Source organism: Notolepis coatsorum, assembly GCF_963971535.1.
Source record: "Notolepis coatsorum genome assembly, chromosome: 9".
Lineage (NCBI taxonomy): Eukaryota > Metazoa > Chordata > Actinopteri > Aulopiformes > Paralepididae > Notolepis > Notolepis coatsorum.
In genome coordinates this window covers 30,177,923-30,195,484 of record NC_140173.1, presented here as the reverse complement: position 1 = coordinate 30,195,484, position 17,562 = coordinate 30,177,923, and the positions used below count along the sequence as shown (strand labels likewise).

At 43.3% G+C, this 17,562-nt stretch overlaps 1 protein-coding gene across 1 annotated transcript in view; it reads left to right on the top strand.

The window, feature by feature from the left end:
* Window positions 1-216: 216 nt before the first annotated feature.
* The window catches only part of LOC311234565 (uncharacterized protein), a gene marked incomplete at its 3' end in the record, with an annotated part of 70,709 nt that continues 53,363 nt past the window's right edge, over window positions 217-17,562 (top strand). Inside the window, exon 1 of the mRNA XM_084321814.1 lies at window positions 217-281. The remainder of the gene's footprint in view (window positions 282-17,562) is intronic.

Below are 17,562 nucleotides of genomic sequence, written 5' to 3'. Positions count from 1 at the left end.
ATGTAAACACAGTCAGTGGAGTTAAAAGGCCCTTGGCCTAGTTTTCCACTATGAAAAATAGCTGCTATATAAAAAAAAAAAAAAAAAAGATTAAATAAAAAACACCAGCATGACACACTAGTAGCTACATGTCATTGGTACTGCAACTAGGGGGAGCTCTAGTTCTACCGCTGGTCTACTTTCTACTCTGCTGTTGTCTTGGTTTCTCTCTTCACTGCAACAGGCAGGAGGTGAGCAGGAGGCAGAGAGGAGAGGAGAGAGGATTGGATTGTGTCTATTTAGTAAGTATTAAAAACTTCTAAGCTATGTTTGCATCTGTGTTCCAACTATTGAGAACACATTTTAGCAAACATGCTATCGCATTGCATTCTAATGCTTAGTGAAAGTGGTCGATGGGCCTATGGACCACTGCACTTCCGCGTTACATGACATTTTACGATGAATTGGAAATGGGGGACCCTGGTGTAAACAAGTCGAAAGTCTTTCTCTGGTCTGCATCCCCTTAACAATTGTATGTATTGAGCTGTACTGCACTGTACCCATTCTGCAATCTGTTAATAAAGTTTTCATTCATTCATTCATTCACATGGAGCTCGTGATGTTGATTATTAGAGTAAGTGGTTGTGCTGCGGTTTAGCTGACTCTCCTATGAGCTCAAAGTACCGGAAGTGTTGCGGTGGTCTGTCTGTCCAGTGTTCTACACGCTAGCTGCATGCTGCATGTTACCAGATGTATTACTCATAGCAGGCCTTTATAAAAAATATCACTTTATGATGAATTGAAAATGGGGGACCCTTATGTAAACAAGACGAAAGTCTTTCTGATTGATTGATTGAAAATTCTATTACAGATTGCAGAATGGGTACAATACAGTACGGCTCAATACACACAATTGTTAAGGGGATGCAGACCAGAGAAAGACTTTCGTCTTGTTTACATCAGGGTCCCCCATTTTCTATTGATCATAGTACTCTGGTCTGCATCCCCTTAACAATTGTGTGTATTGAGCTGTACTGTATTGTACCCATTCTGCAATCTGTTAATAACATTTTCAATCAATCAATCAATCAACACACCCAACAACCTTTCTTTGATGCTCCTAGAATATTAAAGGCAATTGGGAGACAAGCGTTTAGGTGTAAAGCACCATCTGACTGGAATAATTTAGCCAGCTCATTCAAATCAGTTACATCGTTCCATACATTTACGATTTCATTACTTGTTTATTAACATCAACTTGTTTTTGTAATACATGTAATGGGGTGTGTGTGTGGCGGAGTATGAGAGCTCTCTATGTGCATGTCTTTGTATGTTTATTGTTTTATGTCATTGAATTGATTATACAGTTTGTATTTAGTTTTGTCTGGATTATTTTATATATATATATATATTTTTTTACTTCTATGTTTTGTGGTCGGGGACCCCCTCAAAAAACGAGATTATGCATGATGAACATTTTGAAAAGAAAAAAAATTACATAATGTGATTGTAACTGAGGGGTTACAAAACCCTGACTGTATTAAAGATTGTGATAGATTAAACCACTACTACATATTATTATTACTTGCCAGACAGTACAGTTATTATGGCAGACACTCAAATAGACGGCACGGTGACAAAGAGATATCATTTACAGTATTTTATTATTATGCAGAAGATACAACTGATAATTACTGGGTCGCTCTTTTATGGCGAATAATATTAGAAAGTCAGAGAGTAGCAAAGTCAGTGGGAATGAATAATTCCTAGGCTAAGTATACTAGACCGGACGCCGCATGGCGTGAGATGGCAATATAGTGGGCAAACGAGGGTATAACTGGAGACTGGTGATATCCTCCCACAGAGTTGTAAGCTCCGGAGGAATGAAGAATATACGGATACTCAGGCTGGTCACTTGAAGAAAGGGGTTCTCATACGGATCCGGTCTTTATAATCCAAGTGCTCAGTAGCAAGGTAATAGCTGTAATCCAATGCCCGATAGCAATGATGATAGCCAGCCAGCTTCGTCCCCGAAGCTAGCCCGATGTAGAATCTTCAGGGTAGTTAAATCCAAACGACAATGGTATTAACGATGATCTTCTCCACGGTACGACGTTTCCACAAGTCACTATAATCCACCAATAATGGTTCTACAATATCGCCGCGGTAGGTTCCAATGCTCACATGTCCAATAGTTCTGCTGCTAGGTCCACCTCGTGTTCTGGCACTAATTACTTTAAGTCCACACACACTTGCTAAGGTTCACGCTAGTTACTAAACGAACGAACTGCTTGTTAATGCTGCACACCGAACGAACTGCTGTAATACGATTTCTAGGGCTGGGCGATATAACGATAACGATAAATATCGCGATATATTTTAATAATCGATATCGAATATCGATTTTTTTTTTTTTTTTTTATTATTATTATTTTTTTTTACCTGCAACAGGGCAGTTTTAAAACCAGTGACAGTGGACAGACTTGTCTTTCTTGCCTGCAACTTAAAGTAATGGCTTTGCTTGTCCAAATGACAATACTGACCAAATTCAGATTTCTTTTTCTCTTGTCCATTTATTTTGTTTGCTTTCTAATTTAAAATACATTTTGAAACAGTCTGTACACAGTAGGCTATGTGTGCTAGCAGAACTAGACTCCAGTCACGAGTCACAGTGCACATGTGCGGTGGTTTGTCCACCAAAAAAGCGCCAAAAGATCGAAAATAAACTAGCAGAGCCAGAACTGTTCAACTCCTCTGGAGCCACAGCCAGCAGAGAAGCCGGTTTACTTTAGCTTTTAAACCAGCTGCAGCCTGAGAACTGGAGTGTGAGGGGATGTAACACTAAAGATGGCGGCAATGACAAAGAATTGCTGCAAAATAAACATACATCTGTTGTTAAAAAAAAAAAAAAAATTTAATTTTTTTATACTTATAACAATTCGATAATTATCGATATCGAGAAATAAAATAAAATTATCATATCGTTATCGTTATTTTTTCCATATCGCCCAGCCCTACGATTCACACTAAATGACGACTCTTTACTTCACGTTAAGTTAGGTCGAACTTGACTCTGCTACTAGACGAACTGGGTTAACGTTACTGCGTTAACTGTAATGACGAACTGCACAATACGTTAGGTTCAACTACTGCTGTTGCATTACTTCGGACGAACTCTTACTGTTTGCGCCCTTCCACAATATATATACTTAGAGGAGTTTCTAGTGCGCAGCCGAAGCTCTTGTCTGGAATCAATGCGCTGGCCCCAGGCATGTCTCGACTTGTCCAGACTCGTCCTTGAACTTGTCTGAGGGCGCGACTCCTGGCGCTGCCAACGTCAAGGGCATTATCCAATGAGGAAAGCGAATAACGCTATGATTCAAACGGAGGCTTAAAGGGATATAGCTTATATATATAAATAATATACAAGTTATATAAACAATAAAACGTTGATTCTCAGTGTTAATCTGGCCCTTCACAACAGTGATGGTATTTCTGTGCTGAATAGCGTTATTAACCTAAATCATGGTTTCTTACTTCCAAGTCATTTCTGTTATGCTGTCCAGAGTGGTAGGGTTTTCACCACCCAGGTAATAGAATAGAATAGAAATACTTTATTCATCCCGAGGGAATTTCGGCACTATAATCGCTCACAGTAAACAGTAAACATTTGGGTAGACAAAAACAAAAGTCACAAATAAGAATAAAAATAAGCCTATTAATAAAATACGGTCCGGGATATACATTTTCTATGTTACATTCTAATATAAAATATACAGTAAAAATATACAGTAAGTGTAAAATTGTAAAAGTAAAAGTCCAGGAAGATAGTACTGTCACCCTGTGCTCAGTGATGCGGTGAGGCACAATGATGTAGGGCTGTCTTAAATACTTCGAAGCTTCGTTCGATGGCACAAGCTTCGAACATTAAAAAAAAATCGAAATTAAAAAAAAAAAAAAAAAAATTATCAACGTTTTTCTTTTTCAATTTAAATTTTCAATTTAAATTTTTACTTCGGTGTGTGTGCATGGGGCCATTGGGTGGGCCCGGGGGACAAATACACTGGAGGAAAGTAACCCAGCTCAGCACTGCCCAAATTATATCATCACTATTGCCTGTTTGAAGGATATCATCCTCAAACACATATACACCACCTACACGCCTATTCTCAGTCCTTGCCCCACAATGGTGGAATGAACTACCCACCCCAGTTAGGACAGCCGAATCCCATCCAATATTTCGCCGTCGACTAAAGACGCACTTCTTCAACCATTATCTGAAATAAAATTAAAAAAATAAAATTAAAAAAATCTAACCATAACTAACCTTACTGTCATGCACTTGTCCTAATAAACTAACCTACTGTACACTGTAACACGCAACACTTTGATGAATATTGTTACTCAGCTGATAGAGTTGTATCCTTCCTGATGACCTGTCGTACAGAACTTGTAAGTTGCTTTGGATAAAAAAGCGTCAGCTAAATGACTAAATGTAAATGTGAATGTAAATGCCTTGTAGAATTCCACACATAAGAAAGAAAGATACTGGGATGAATAAACAAAATAGGAAATAAAATGTAGAAATGCATGCAATACATAAATAAATATGAATCTCCATATATGAAATAGAAAATTTAGATAAGGTGCTACTGAGATGTTTTGGTGAGTTCTTTGTTTTTTTGTGGAAGTAGCCCTTCTTAAAAATGCATGAACATTCACTGATAATTGGTCTGTAGTGGAGTCTACAAGGTCTACATTGCCGGACCATGTAGAATCCGGACCTTGTAGACTGACATAATTCTGTGCATAGATTAGTCTACACAGGCCATATTTCAAATAATCAAAATCTTACTTCATTCATCTTAAACATTCTTGATTTGGGGGATTGGTAGTTCCCATGAAATCTGAAGTTGTTCAAACGACAACAGCGATCCACCTTGAATTAAATCACACAGCCGTGTTGGCTGCGTCACAGTCACGAAAGGGGCTACTTAATTCATTAATCCAATCCACTTTATGTATAGAGCACATTTAAAAACAACAAAGTTTACCAAAGTGCTGTACAAGTCCCACAACATAAGATAAGATAAAAAAAAAAAAATTAATACATTTTTTTTTTAATTCGAAGCTTGTGCCAAAAAAAAATTCGAAGGTCAGCCCTACAATGATGCATTATAATTAGGGATGGGTACCTTTCACATTTGAACCGATACGGTACCGGTACCTGTGAATCGATACCGGTACCCAACGGTACCTTTTTTCGGTACTTTAGTCTCAAGAAATTTAATTTACCTACCTCAGTCGTGAAAAAAAAATCCAAACTTCAAATAACTACAATTTCGACAAGTTTTCGGCTTGCCATTGCTCCTACTGCTTTGTTGTTGAATCAAGTTAAATCCTAGGTAAGCATATATTGTGCGTGTGAACGTTGACATGAAAAGAAAAAAGGTAAAAAAAAAGAAAAGTAAATTATTATTTTTTATTTTTTGGTATCTCACTTGAATCGATACTCGGTAGTACCGACTAGGGATGGGTACCTTTCACATTTGAACCGATACCGGTACCGGTACCTGTGAATCGATACCGGTACCCAACGGTACCTTTTTTCGGTACTTTAGTCTCAAGAAATTTTATTTACCTACCTCAGTCGTAAAAAATATCCAAACTTCAAATAACTACAATTTCGACAGTTTTCGGCTTGTCATTGCTCCGACTGCTTTGTTGTTGAATCAAGTCAAATCCTAGGTAAGCATATATTGTGTGTGTGAACGTTGACATGAAAAGAAAAAAGTAAAAAAAATAAATAAAAAAGTATTTTTTCTTTTTTTTTCTTTCTGTTTCTCACTTGATTCGATACTCGGTAGTACCGACGTGTTTCGGTTCGGTGCCTCAAAAGTACCGAATTCGGTACCCATCCCTAGTACCGACGTGTTTCGGTTCGGTACCTCAAAAGTACCGAATTCGGTACCCATCCCTAATTATAATGTCTGATGGCTGTCGGAATGAAGGATGTGCCAATAAATTTGAAATTTATTGGAAGGATAAACCCCTTGAGATATGCTATCTCGTTTTCGAGGGGGTCCTTAACATAGGATAGAAAACATACAATACAATACAATACATAACAAAACAAAAAACAGGACAACAAATGCACTTATACACTGACAGACGCTCTCCCAGTCCACACTGATTCCTCCTAAGAGGATCACCAATATATATATGTTCCCTTATAAAACGCGTACAAAATTATAATTTGATCTGTAAACGACATGTAAGCCCTAACACAGTAAATCAATAACAGGTGCAAGTAGTCTGTAGATGAGTGAACAAAGATATCTTGAATAACCGGTAAGAAGTAAGAGATCTGAGTGAACTAGGCAGTTTGTTCCAATCAGCTGGTGTTTTATATTTAAAGGCAAGTCGACCGATAGCTTTGATGGTTCGAGGTAGGGGTGCACCGATATATCGGTCGGGTATCGGTATCGGCCGATAAGTGCCTTGTTGACTGCTATCGGCCTATCGGCCGATAAGCTCAAATGTGCCGATAGCAGTCGCCGATAACTAACCATCCATTTGTGTAGCGTCAAAAGGCAAAAAAAAAAAAAGTTCACTCGCGACCCACCTGCACAACGCCCGCCGTCCCCCCCACACACACACAAGCTACTGCATCAAAGTTACTATTTATGATTAACAAGGCATTCGTTTTGTGGCATTAACGTTATATAGTTAGTGTTACACGGACAATAACATCAGCATATTATTATTACCCATAGCAGCAAGGCATTACTCCGAGTCCGTTCATAGCCGGGAGGCAGAAGACTAACGTTACTGGTGAAAATGTGATTTACGTTGGAATACTCCTTTGCCAACTTGCTGTACTTTGCTTGCAGGTCTGCAGCCATTATTACTGGATTAAGAATAGCCCCAACTTTAGCCAACGTAACGTTATGGCTAAACCTTTAACATTAGTTAACCCTAGCTTTCGGTTAGCTGTTCAATGCATAGTAATAACACAACCAAGCGAATCCATCAGAGCTCCCCATCAACACCGCTCTGTCGGGAGGATGGCATTTAAGAAAGTATCTGCTGTTAAAATGACACAAACATTCGTTTTGTGGCATTAACGTTATTATAGTTAGTTACACGTTCAATTACATCAGCATAGTATTTACCCGAAGATAGCAAGCAAGCCGTGCATAGCTCGGTTACATTCCGTTGCTCATTCCGTACACAACTACACATTCTGCAATCTGTTAATAAAGTTTTCAACCAGACAAATGTATAGAAAGGCTTTGTTTTATTATAACATTTGTTGCAGTAAAATCATTGTGTCTCGTTTGGCCATCCTGTGGAGCGCGCTGGTCGGCGGGCACTGCCGGGCAGCTAACGTATTAGCTTGTTGTGGTTCTGAGTTTGACTCGCATTCTCGCAAGCAGATCATCAATGGCGGCATGCCCCGAAGTAGAAAAATGAATAAACGCTTGGTGGTAAGCAGGAGGTGGGTGCTAGCGGTGTGGCGTAATTGGCCGAATCGACTGTCAATCAAAATGGTTCCATTGCATTGGTTGAAAGCTCTGGTTGAGAGAATAGTATCCCGCTGCAGGCCGCCAGAATGGTTCCATTGCATTGGTTGAAAGCTCTGGTTGAGAAAATAGTATCCCTCTGCAGGCCGCCAGACGATACTGGGAGAGGGATCAGTGATACCATAAACATATTTCTTGATGTTTCCTTTTTTAAGTAAGTAAAGAGGCCTACAAATACAAACACACATACAAATATACAGTAGTTTCATTAAAAAAAATAAAAAAAATAAAAAAAAAATATTAAAAAAAATATTAAAAAAATTTAAAAATACTTATTTTTTGCCACAATTATCGGTATCGGTATCGGCCGATTGTGTTAGTTGAACAATCGGTATCGGTATCGGTGGCCAATTTTCATATCGGTGCACCCCTAGTTCGAGGTATACTAAAGTTGAACTATATGGTAGGGATGTCCCGATCACGTTTTTTTGCTCCCGATCCGATCCCGATCATGTGATTTTGAGTATCTACCGATACCGATATTTCCCGATCCGATCAATTTTTTTTTTTTTTTTTTTTTTTTTTTTTATTCAACAAACATGACAATGTTCACGTCTTAAACTCATACTGAGGCCTTAGTTTTGGTTTTAAATTGCATATCATCATTCATTTATTTATTGTCACACAGAGCAGAAGAATTTTGCCAAAACAAACCAATAGTATCCAGCTGCAGAACAGCAGACCAGCCACACTCTCAGACCCAAACGCATTTCCTTTGATTTAATTATACATCAAATGATTTATGAAGTTAACTTTTCACCTGGATAACGTCAACATTCAGGGTGAATGTAATGTGAGAAATTGGGATAAAAAAAAATTATTTGGGTCTGAGATTGTGGCTGGTCTGCCGTTCTGCAGCTGGATACTATTGGTTTGTTTTGGCAAAATTCTTCTGCTCTGTGACAATAAATAAATGAATGATGATATGCAATTTAAAACCAAAACTAAGGCCTCAGTATGAGTTTAAGACGTGAACATGGTCATGTTTGTTGAATAAAAAAAAAAAAAGTTATAAAAAAAAAAAAAAAATCGTTTTTTTTTTTTTTTTTTTTTGCCGATCCCGATCTTCGGAAAATCACGTGATCGGCCCCGATCCCGATCACGTGATCGGATCGGGACATCCCTACTATATGGTGTTAAGAACTGCTTTAGATAGGGGGGATAATTAAAGTAAATACATTTATAAACAAAAAGCAACCAATGAAAATGTCTTCTGAATTGGGGAGAAAGCCAGTTTAACGACTCAAACATAAGATAGTGATGGGTTCTATAAGGACACCTTGTGGTGTCACATTAAGGGAGTCTTTCACGCCAGAGTTGACGCGTCACAGGGGAGGAGATATAGGGGAGTAGTAGGTGTGTGTACGGTGTTGATTCTGTGAATGAATAAAGTAGGAAGTCACTGAAGGACCTGTCACGCACGTTATTGATTCGCCTCTTCCTTCAACTTCCCACATTGGTGACCTTGATCGTTGGATTATTATTATTATTGTTATTATTATTATGAGTGATAACGAAGAAAACGCTGTTCGGCCCGCTGCGGTGGCAGCTGCGGTGTCTGTCAAGTTGCCCGAGTTTTGGCAGCACGACCCGGACCCATGGTTCCAACATGTCGAGGCTCAATTCCATCTGCGAGGTGTCACAGTGGACGACACGAAATACTATCATGTCGTCGCTGCATTGGATGCACAGACCACCCGTCGCGTCATGGGATTTTTACGAGAGCCGCCGGCCATGGGGAAATACGCCGCTCTCAAACAACAGTTACGGCTGTTTCAGCTGTCAGATACGGAGCGGGCGGAGCGCCTGTTGTCACTGAACGGTTTAGGTGACAGTAAACCAACCGAGCTCATGGAGAACATGTTGGCGTTGCTCGGCTCAGGTGACGCATCATTTTTGTTTATACAGTTATTTCTGCGTCAGCTCCCACCTCCAGTACGCACTGCCTTGGCCAGCTCGCCGCTCGTGAGAGCCAAGGATTATCGGGGGATGGCAGAAGAGGCTGACAGAATATTGCTGGCAACCCGCCACTACAGCGTTAACGTTAACGCTGCGCTGCCGGCGGGGGAGATGACTGGAGCTGCGGTATCGGATCGCCGGAGGGAGAATGAACTTTGTTTTTTTCATCTGCGTTATGGTGCCAAAGCCAGGCGATGTGAGCAGCCTTGCTCTTTTTCCGGCCAGGGAAATGCCAGAGCCGGCGCTCATTAGCAGCTGTGAGTGCTGGCGACACGACGAGGCTGCTGTTCATTGAGGACACGTTGTCCAGTAGGCGCTTGCTGGTGGATTCGGGAGCCCAGCGGAGTATCCTGCCAGCTTCAGCTGCGGACGGCTTGAGTGGCAGTCACGGCCCCCCGCTGGACGCCGCCAATGGAACTCCGATTCGCACCTTCTGCACCAGGTCAGTGACTGTTTGTTTCAATGGACATGCTTTTAATTGGGATTTTGTAATTGCTTCTGTGTCAATGCCTATACTGGGCGCGGATTTTTTATGTGCTCATAGACTTTTGGTGGATGTGGCGAACCGTCGCTTAATTGACGCGGTGTCATTTGCCACTTACCCCTGCACTCTGCGGGGGGGGGGGGGGGGGGGGGGGGGCGGCTTGCCCTCGCCAACATCCTCGCCACGGGGGACGTGTACCAGCGGCTTCTCGCTGATTTCCCCGCTCTGACTGTGCCCACGTTTTCTGCTATGGTCGCAAAACATGGGGTGGAGCATTATATCCCCACGGCCGGTCCGCCAGTTTTCGCGCGCGCACGCCGCCTTGACGCCGCTAAACTGGCCATCGCTAAAGGGGAGTTTGACACAATGGAGCAGCTCGGCATTGTGCGGCGCTCCGACAGCCCGTGGGCCTCGCCTTTGCATATGGTTCCGAAGGCTGATGGGAAGTGGCGCCCGTGTGGAGATTTCCGGCGCCTCAATAGTGCCACGGATCATGACCGCTACCCTGTCCCGCACATCCAGGATTTTTCTGTTCACCTGGCCGGGACCACCATTTTCTCCAAGGTGGATTTGGTGCGGGGCTACCACCAGGTGCCAGTCCATCCCAGAGACGTGCCCAAGACCGCTGTTATTACCCCGTTTGGACTTTTCGAGTTTTTAAGGATGCCTTTCGGACTCAAGGGGGCAGCGCAGACCTTCCAGCGGTTGATGGACTCTGTGCTGCGAGGGTTGTCATTTTTGTTTGTGTATTTAGACGACATCCTGGTGGCCAGCACATCTGCTGAAGAGCATTGTTTGCACCTCCGACAGCTGTTTCAGCGGCTGAATGAACATGGGCTGATTGTTAACCCAGCCAAGTGTCAGTTCGGCCGGCCAGACATAGACTTCCTGGGCCATCACATCTCTTCACAGGGAGCTGTGCCTCTGCCCACCAAGGTGGAGGCGATCACTGCCTTCCCACGTCCTCGCACCATCAAGCCCCTACAGGAGTTCCTCGGTATGGTCAATTTTTATAACCGATTCATACCAGGAGCGGCTCTCTTGATGCACCCCCTGTACGAGGCACTAAGGAGAAGGACAATCAGGAGGTGGACTGGTCCCCTGAGAGGGTCCAGGCGTTTGATAGTGCTAAGGCTGCTCTCGCTAACGCTACTATGCTGGCACACCCGTACCCGGCCGCTCCAATAGCCCTCACGACCGATGCCTCGGACTATGCTGTGGGGGCGGTGTGTGATCAGTGGGTGGCTGGCGCCTGGCAGCCTCTGGCCTTTTTCAGCAGGACACTGCGGGACAACGAGAGGAAATACAGCACGTTTTACAGGGAGCTGCTGGTCCTTTTCCTCGCCACGCGTCATTTTAGGTTCCTGTTGGAGGGCCGGGAGTTCACCGCTTTCGTGGACCACAAGCCTCTGACCTTTGCCATGGCTAAGACCACGGAACCATGGTCGGCACGGCAGCAGCGCCAACTGTCCGCCATTTCGGAATTTACCACGGACCTGCAGCATGTGGCGGGCAAGGACAACCTGGTGGCTGACTGCCTCTCCAGAGTGCAGGTCAACACTGTGCACCTGGGTGTGGACTACGCAGCCATGGCAGTTGACCAGTGCACGGACATGGACATCCAGGCATTCAGGACAGCCACGACAGGACTGAGACTGGAGGATGTGGTGTTCCAGGACAGTAAGGCCACGCTCCTCTGCGATGTCTCCACAGGCCGACCTCGCCCGATGGTCCCCGCTGGCTGGCGCCGCCGCATTTACGATGCTATACATGCTTTGTCGCACCCGGGGGTGAAGGCATCAGTTAAGCTGGTGGGGGCTAGGTTCGTCTGGCCGGGCCTCAGGAAGGACGTCAAGGGGTGGGCTGCCTCTTGTGTAGCGTGCCAGCGTGCCAAGGTGCATCGGCACACTAAGGCCCCGCTGGGGCCATTTCTCATCCCGGAGAGACGTTTTGATCATGTTAACGTGGACCTGGTGGGCCCGCTGCCCCCCTCCCAGGGGTTCACTCACCTGCTGACCATGGTGGACAGGACCACCAGGTGGCCGGAGGCTGTGCCCCTGTCATCCACTACATCGGCGGACGTGGCTCGGGCGTTCATCTCCACCTGGGTGGCCCGTTTTGGTACCCCTGCGGATCTAACTTCGGACAGAGGGCCCCAGTTCACGTCAGAGTTCTGGAGCGCCGTGGCGTAGAGTTTGGGGGTGAAACTCCACCGCACCGTGGCATACAACCCGCAGGCAAATGGTCTCTGTGAGCGTTTCCACCGCACTATGAAGGCTGCTCTCCGGGCGGCTCTTACGGACAGTAATTGGGTTGACCGTTTGCCGTGGGTCATGCTAGGCCTGCGCTCGGCCCCAAAGGAGGATCTGCAGTCATCTTCGGCTGAGCTCGTGTTGGGTCAGCCGCTGAGAGTCCCTGGGGAGTTCCTCCCAGGTGCCACAGCCCCCTGGTCAGCTGCGACTCATCGCTTGGCCATCCGAGACGCCGCCAGCACTTTCGCTCCCGTGCCCGCACATCACTGTTTTCCCCTGTCCTACATCCCCAAGGACTTGATGTCAGCCCCGTACGTGTTCATCCGCCGCGATGCCCACCGATTTCCACTCCAGGCTCCATACGATGGGCCCTTTCGGGTCCTGGAAGCGGGACCCAAGAGCTTTATGGTGGACAGAGGGGGGCTTCAGGAGCGGATATCGGTGGACCGTTTGAAGCCTGCACACATGGACCCGGACGGGCCGGTGGAGCTGGCTCAGCCCCGACGGCGCGGCCGCCCACCCAACCCCACTCCTGCCGCAAGTTTGCGGCCCATGTCTGCCTCTACCCCGGCAGCAGCCCCGGACTCTCCCCCAGTCCAGCCTCGCCGCCGGCGCGGACGGCCGCCGGCTCGTGCCCTTCCCCCTTCCCCCCTGACTGTTAAGCGCAGTCGTTATGGTCGGGTAGTCAGGCCTCCTACGAGGGGCTGAGTACTTTGGGTTTTTTTTTGGTATGGGTTGGGGTTGCAGGGTATGTCTACTCTGGGTGTTCGGGGGGGGCCTGTGTGGTGTCACATTAAGGGAGTCTTTCACGCCAGAGTTGACGCGTCACAGGGGAGGAGATATAGGGGAGTAGTAGGTGTGTGTACGGTGTTGATTCTGTGAATGAATAAAGTAGGAAGTCACTGAAGGACCTGTCACGCGCGTTATTGATTCGCCTCTTCCAATATAAATCTGCAAACACTATTATAAGTAACATTTAAAGGACGGAGATTTGTTAGTGTCGTGTTTTGATAGACTATGTCTGCGTAATCCATTATTGGAAGTACCAGCTGTATAATGATTCTTTTCCTAACCTGAAGAGAAAAACAGTTAATAGAACGATACAATATTCTCAAGCTACAATTTGTTTTCTTCATCACAGCATCAATATGTGACTTGAAGGTGAGTTGAGAATCAAGCCAAAGACCCATGTACTTATATTCATCGACAATATCAAGAGGAGCATCATCTAAAAACTTAATCGACAACTGATTTGATATTTGCACCAGATTTGATCTAGTACCAAAAAGCATACTATAGGACTTCTTCTTATTTAATAAAAGTTGGTTAATAGCTAACCATTTCTGGACAGCATCAAAATGAGTCTGTAAAGAGTACTGAATTTGTTGAATATCAGACTTAGAGGAATAAATCACTATCGTCAGCGTACAATTGAGTAAGACAGTCAGATGGTATCAGGGTGAGATCATTAACAAATATAGAAAATAATAATGGTCCTAAAGATGAACCTTGAGGAACACCTTTATCCATAATAAAAAAATCAGACTGTTTACCCTGATATGATACACACTGGCGTCTATGGTGGAGATATGAATTGAACCAAAGTAAATAATTATAAGAGACACCAATAGCACACAGTTTGTCAAGAAGAAGATAATGATCAACCAAATCAAAAGCCTTTGTGAGATCTATAAATATTGCACCAGTAACCATGTTATTGTCCATTGCTGAGTGAACATCATTGGTCAACTTCAGAAGGGCTGTATTTGTGGAGTAGTATGGCCTGAAACCAGATTGGCATGGGGATAAAATATGAGATTCATTAACATAATGGGATAATTGATTAAAAATTAGTTTTTCAAAGACTTTTGCTATACTATTAATAATTGAAATTGGTCTATAATTATTGAGATCAGAAGGATCACCACCTTTATGCAATGGAATGACTTTTGCACATTTCCAGCTTAAAGGAGTTTCATTAGTTGTTAAAGATAAATTAAATAAATCAGACAAAGGATATGATAATACATGAGATGCAAGTTTGATGAATTTGATCTCCATACCATCTGAACCACAGCTAGTACCCAATCTTAATTCATCAATGACCTTTTGAACATCAAGCGGACGGATACTTCCAAAGGACAAAGAGCTGTTGCATCTGGTGTTATTAAGAGGCACATCGGAATATGAGGGGTCATTAAATTTGAGTCTGCAGACATAAAGTGCTGATTAAAGGCAAGTGCAATTGAGGAGGGATCATTGACAACTTCATTATTAATTCTAATATGAGTGGGATTTATAGATGACTTCTCAGTAATACTGTTGATTCTCTTCCAAAACTGTTTTGGATTGCTAAAATCATTGCTTAAACAATCTTTGAAATAGTTGGATTTAGCATTTCTCGTTTTAGTTGTACATAAGTTCCGTATTTGTTTATATACAATGAAGTCGGCAGAATCCTTTGTCAGACGATGCTTTTCCCAAGCCTTATCTCTTTGTTTATACAGATTTATAAATTCACTATTAATCCAGGGCAAGTGTCTACCCTTGACTTTGAGCGTCTTCCAGGGAGCATGATGGTCAATAATATTAGTAAGCTCAGTGTAGAAGAAATTCCCTGCATCTTCAACAAATGGAATTAATTTAAACCTGTCCCAATTTATAGATGTTATATCTTGAATAAAGTGCTCAATATTCAAATTCCTACATTGTCTTATCCTGATACATTTTGGTGGTAAACGTGGTAACTTTATCTTCCAAATGCAGAAGATTATAGAATGGTCGCACACCAGAGTTTGAAATTCTGTCCGGGTGTGAGACGAGAATCCAATCTAGCAGGGACTTGGATCTAGTATCAACTCTAGTAGGCTCACTAATGAGTTGAGTTAAGTTAACACTGCCAAATAGGTTTCGAGCATTACTAGATGATCGAACTAGTCAGTTGATGTTAAAGTCACCCAAGATAATAATTTCATTTGGACGATCTAAAGAGTTAATGGTGGATAATATATCATTTGTAGATTCAGAGGGGGAATCAGGAGGTCTATAAATATTTCCTATGGTCAACTGTTTATTTTCATGAAAATAAATTTTAATAAAAAGACACTCAAAATGTATAGGGTTTACCCTTGGCCTGAGGAGCTCAGATGTCAGGTTTGATTTGACATATGTAGCCACTCCTCCACCTCTAGTACCCCTATCAGCTCTGTACAGAACATAGTTGTCAAGTTCAACCTCATTGTCAGAGATTGAACTATGCAACCACGTCTCAGACACAGTAATTACACTGGGATTATTGTAGACAAGCCAAGCTCTAAGTAGATACATTTTTGGGTACAGACTCCTTATATTCAGATGGATAACATTTAAACCTTTAGAAGTATTCATCATACCAGAGTTGTATTAAAAGAAAAAATCAAATAAAAAAAAACAGGGATATATAATCTTGTGCAAGGAGGAACAATGGATAATGGGCAGGGAGCAGGAGAGCGACATACATTCAAGTACACACACACAACAGATAACATAAATACATGACAACACAAAACTAAATCCCAGCATGTCCCAGCAGTACCTGGCATGTCTATGGGAATTCACTATAAACTCAAAGCTCTGTCTGTATTCTAGAGAAAGAAAAAGAAAAGAAAAGTTTGTAGCCTGAAATTTACAGGCGGCACCGAAGGCTATAAATCTTTAATTCTGATAAATCTCTACTATGAATTATTCACTGTATTAACGTGACGTACGCACGTAGGCGCTACCGGAAGTGACGCATTTCTCTACGACATTCAGAATGTAAACACAACAGCATGTAACATTAATGAAGCCATGTAGTAGGCTCACGCTAACATTGAGCACATATTTCCAAATCATAAACATGGCACAAATAAAACAAAACGCATAATGCAGAGGCATCGCTTCATATGAAGGAACACAGGAGAATTAAGACGAAGAGACGGCACGGCCAATTAATTCGCCGGCTCGGACCATAAGCAGAGCTACCGAGCACTAACTCAGTCATAAACATCATCATTCGTACCGCATATCTTCTGGAGAGTTCGGTAAAGATATCAAGGCATTTTCAGCAAGCTTGGGACAGTTAAATCTTTTTTCTTTGCCATCAATGGTGACACATAATGTACATGGATAGCGAACAAAGTACTTGATCTTACGTTCGCGGAGCTTGCGTTCGATGGTGGCGAAGCTCTTGTGACGCCTCGCTAAGTCTGCGCTGAGGTCTGGATTAAAGTAGACACGAGACCGGTTGAATTCCACTCTTTTACTCTCTCTGGCAAGTCGAAGGATTTTCACCTTATCCTGGAAGTAGAGCAACTTCATGATGATGGGCCTAGGAGTGCCACGCTCGTTCCGACGATTTGTCGGTGAGCGATGGGCTCTTTCGATGATTGGAGCCGTGGGGAAGTTATCCGGACCCAGGAGCGATGGAATTAATTTGGACATGAACCCAATCACATCGGTGCCTTCGGCAGACTCAGGGATTCCGACGACACGAAGATTCAATTGACGACTCCGATTCTCGAGGTCATCAGTCTTCTCACGTAAGTAAGCGTTGTGTTCCTCTAGAACAGTGATTCCCAACCTGGGGTCCGCGGACCCCCTGGGGGTCCGCCAGGGGGCGCAGGGGGTCCGCCAGACCACAGATGATTTTTTTTTTTTTTTCTTTTTTTTTTTTTTCATAGAAATATTTAATTCGCATATTTTTATCATCAGAAGCATGAATAGTCTCTCCACTACAATAAAAAATAAAGATAAATAAATAAATAAACATCTAGACATGATTTTTGAACGTTAACAGTAGGCTACCGGGTAGCCGCTAAAACGCGAATCAGTTGACTATCACTTTCCGTAGCTAGCCTAGCACGCTAGTTAACTTTCTCTGCTCGTCTGAAGTCAGCCGCTAGAGGCGAAAATGTGTGACAAACGAAAAGGAGATGACGGCAGCTCATCTGCAAAAAAAGTTAGGACCTACAGCAATCGCGAAAATTACATCACCATGGGCTTCACTGAGGGACCAGACAAATGACCTGAGTGTGTGATTTGTGGAGAAAAGTTGGCAAACTCGAGCCTGAAGCCCAGCAAGCTGAAGAGACATCAGGCGTCTAAGCACCCAGAAACCGTTGGGAAGGATCCGGACTTTTTTCAGAGGAAAGAACAGTCTCTCAAGGCGAACAAGCCCGTTGATGTTAGAGTAGCGTGGAGCAGGGGTGGCAGTGATTTACAGAAGGCTACCGAAGCCTCCTTTGAGTGTTCTCTTTTAATTGCAAAAGCAAAGAAACCGCAC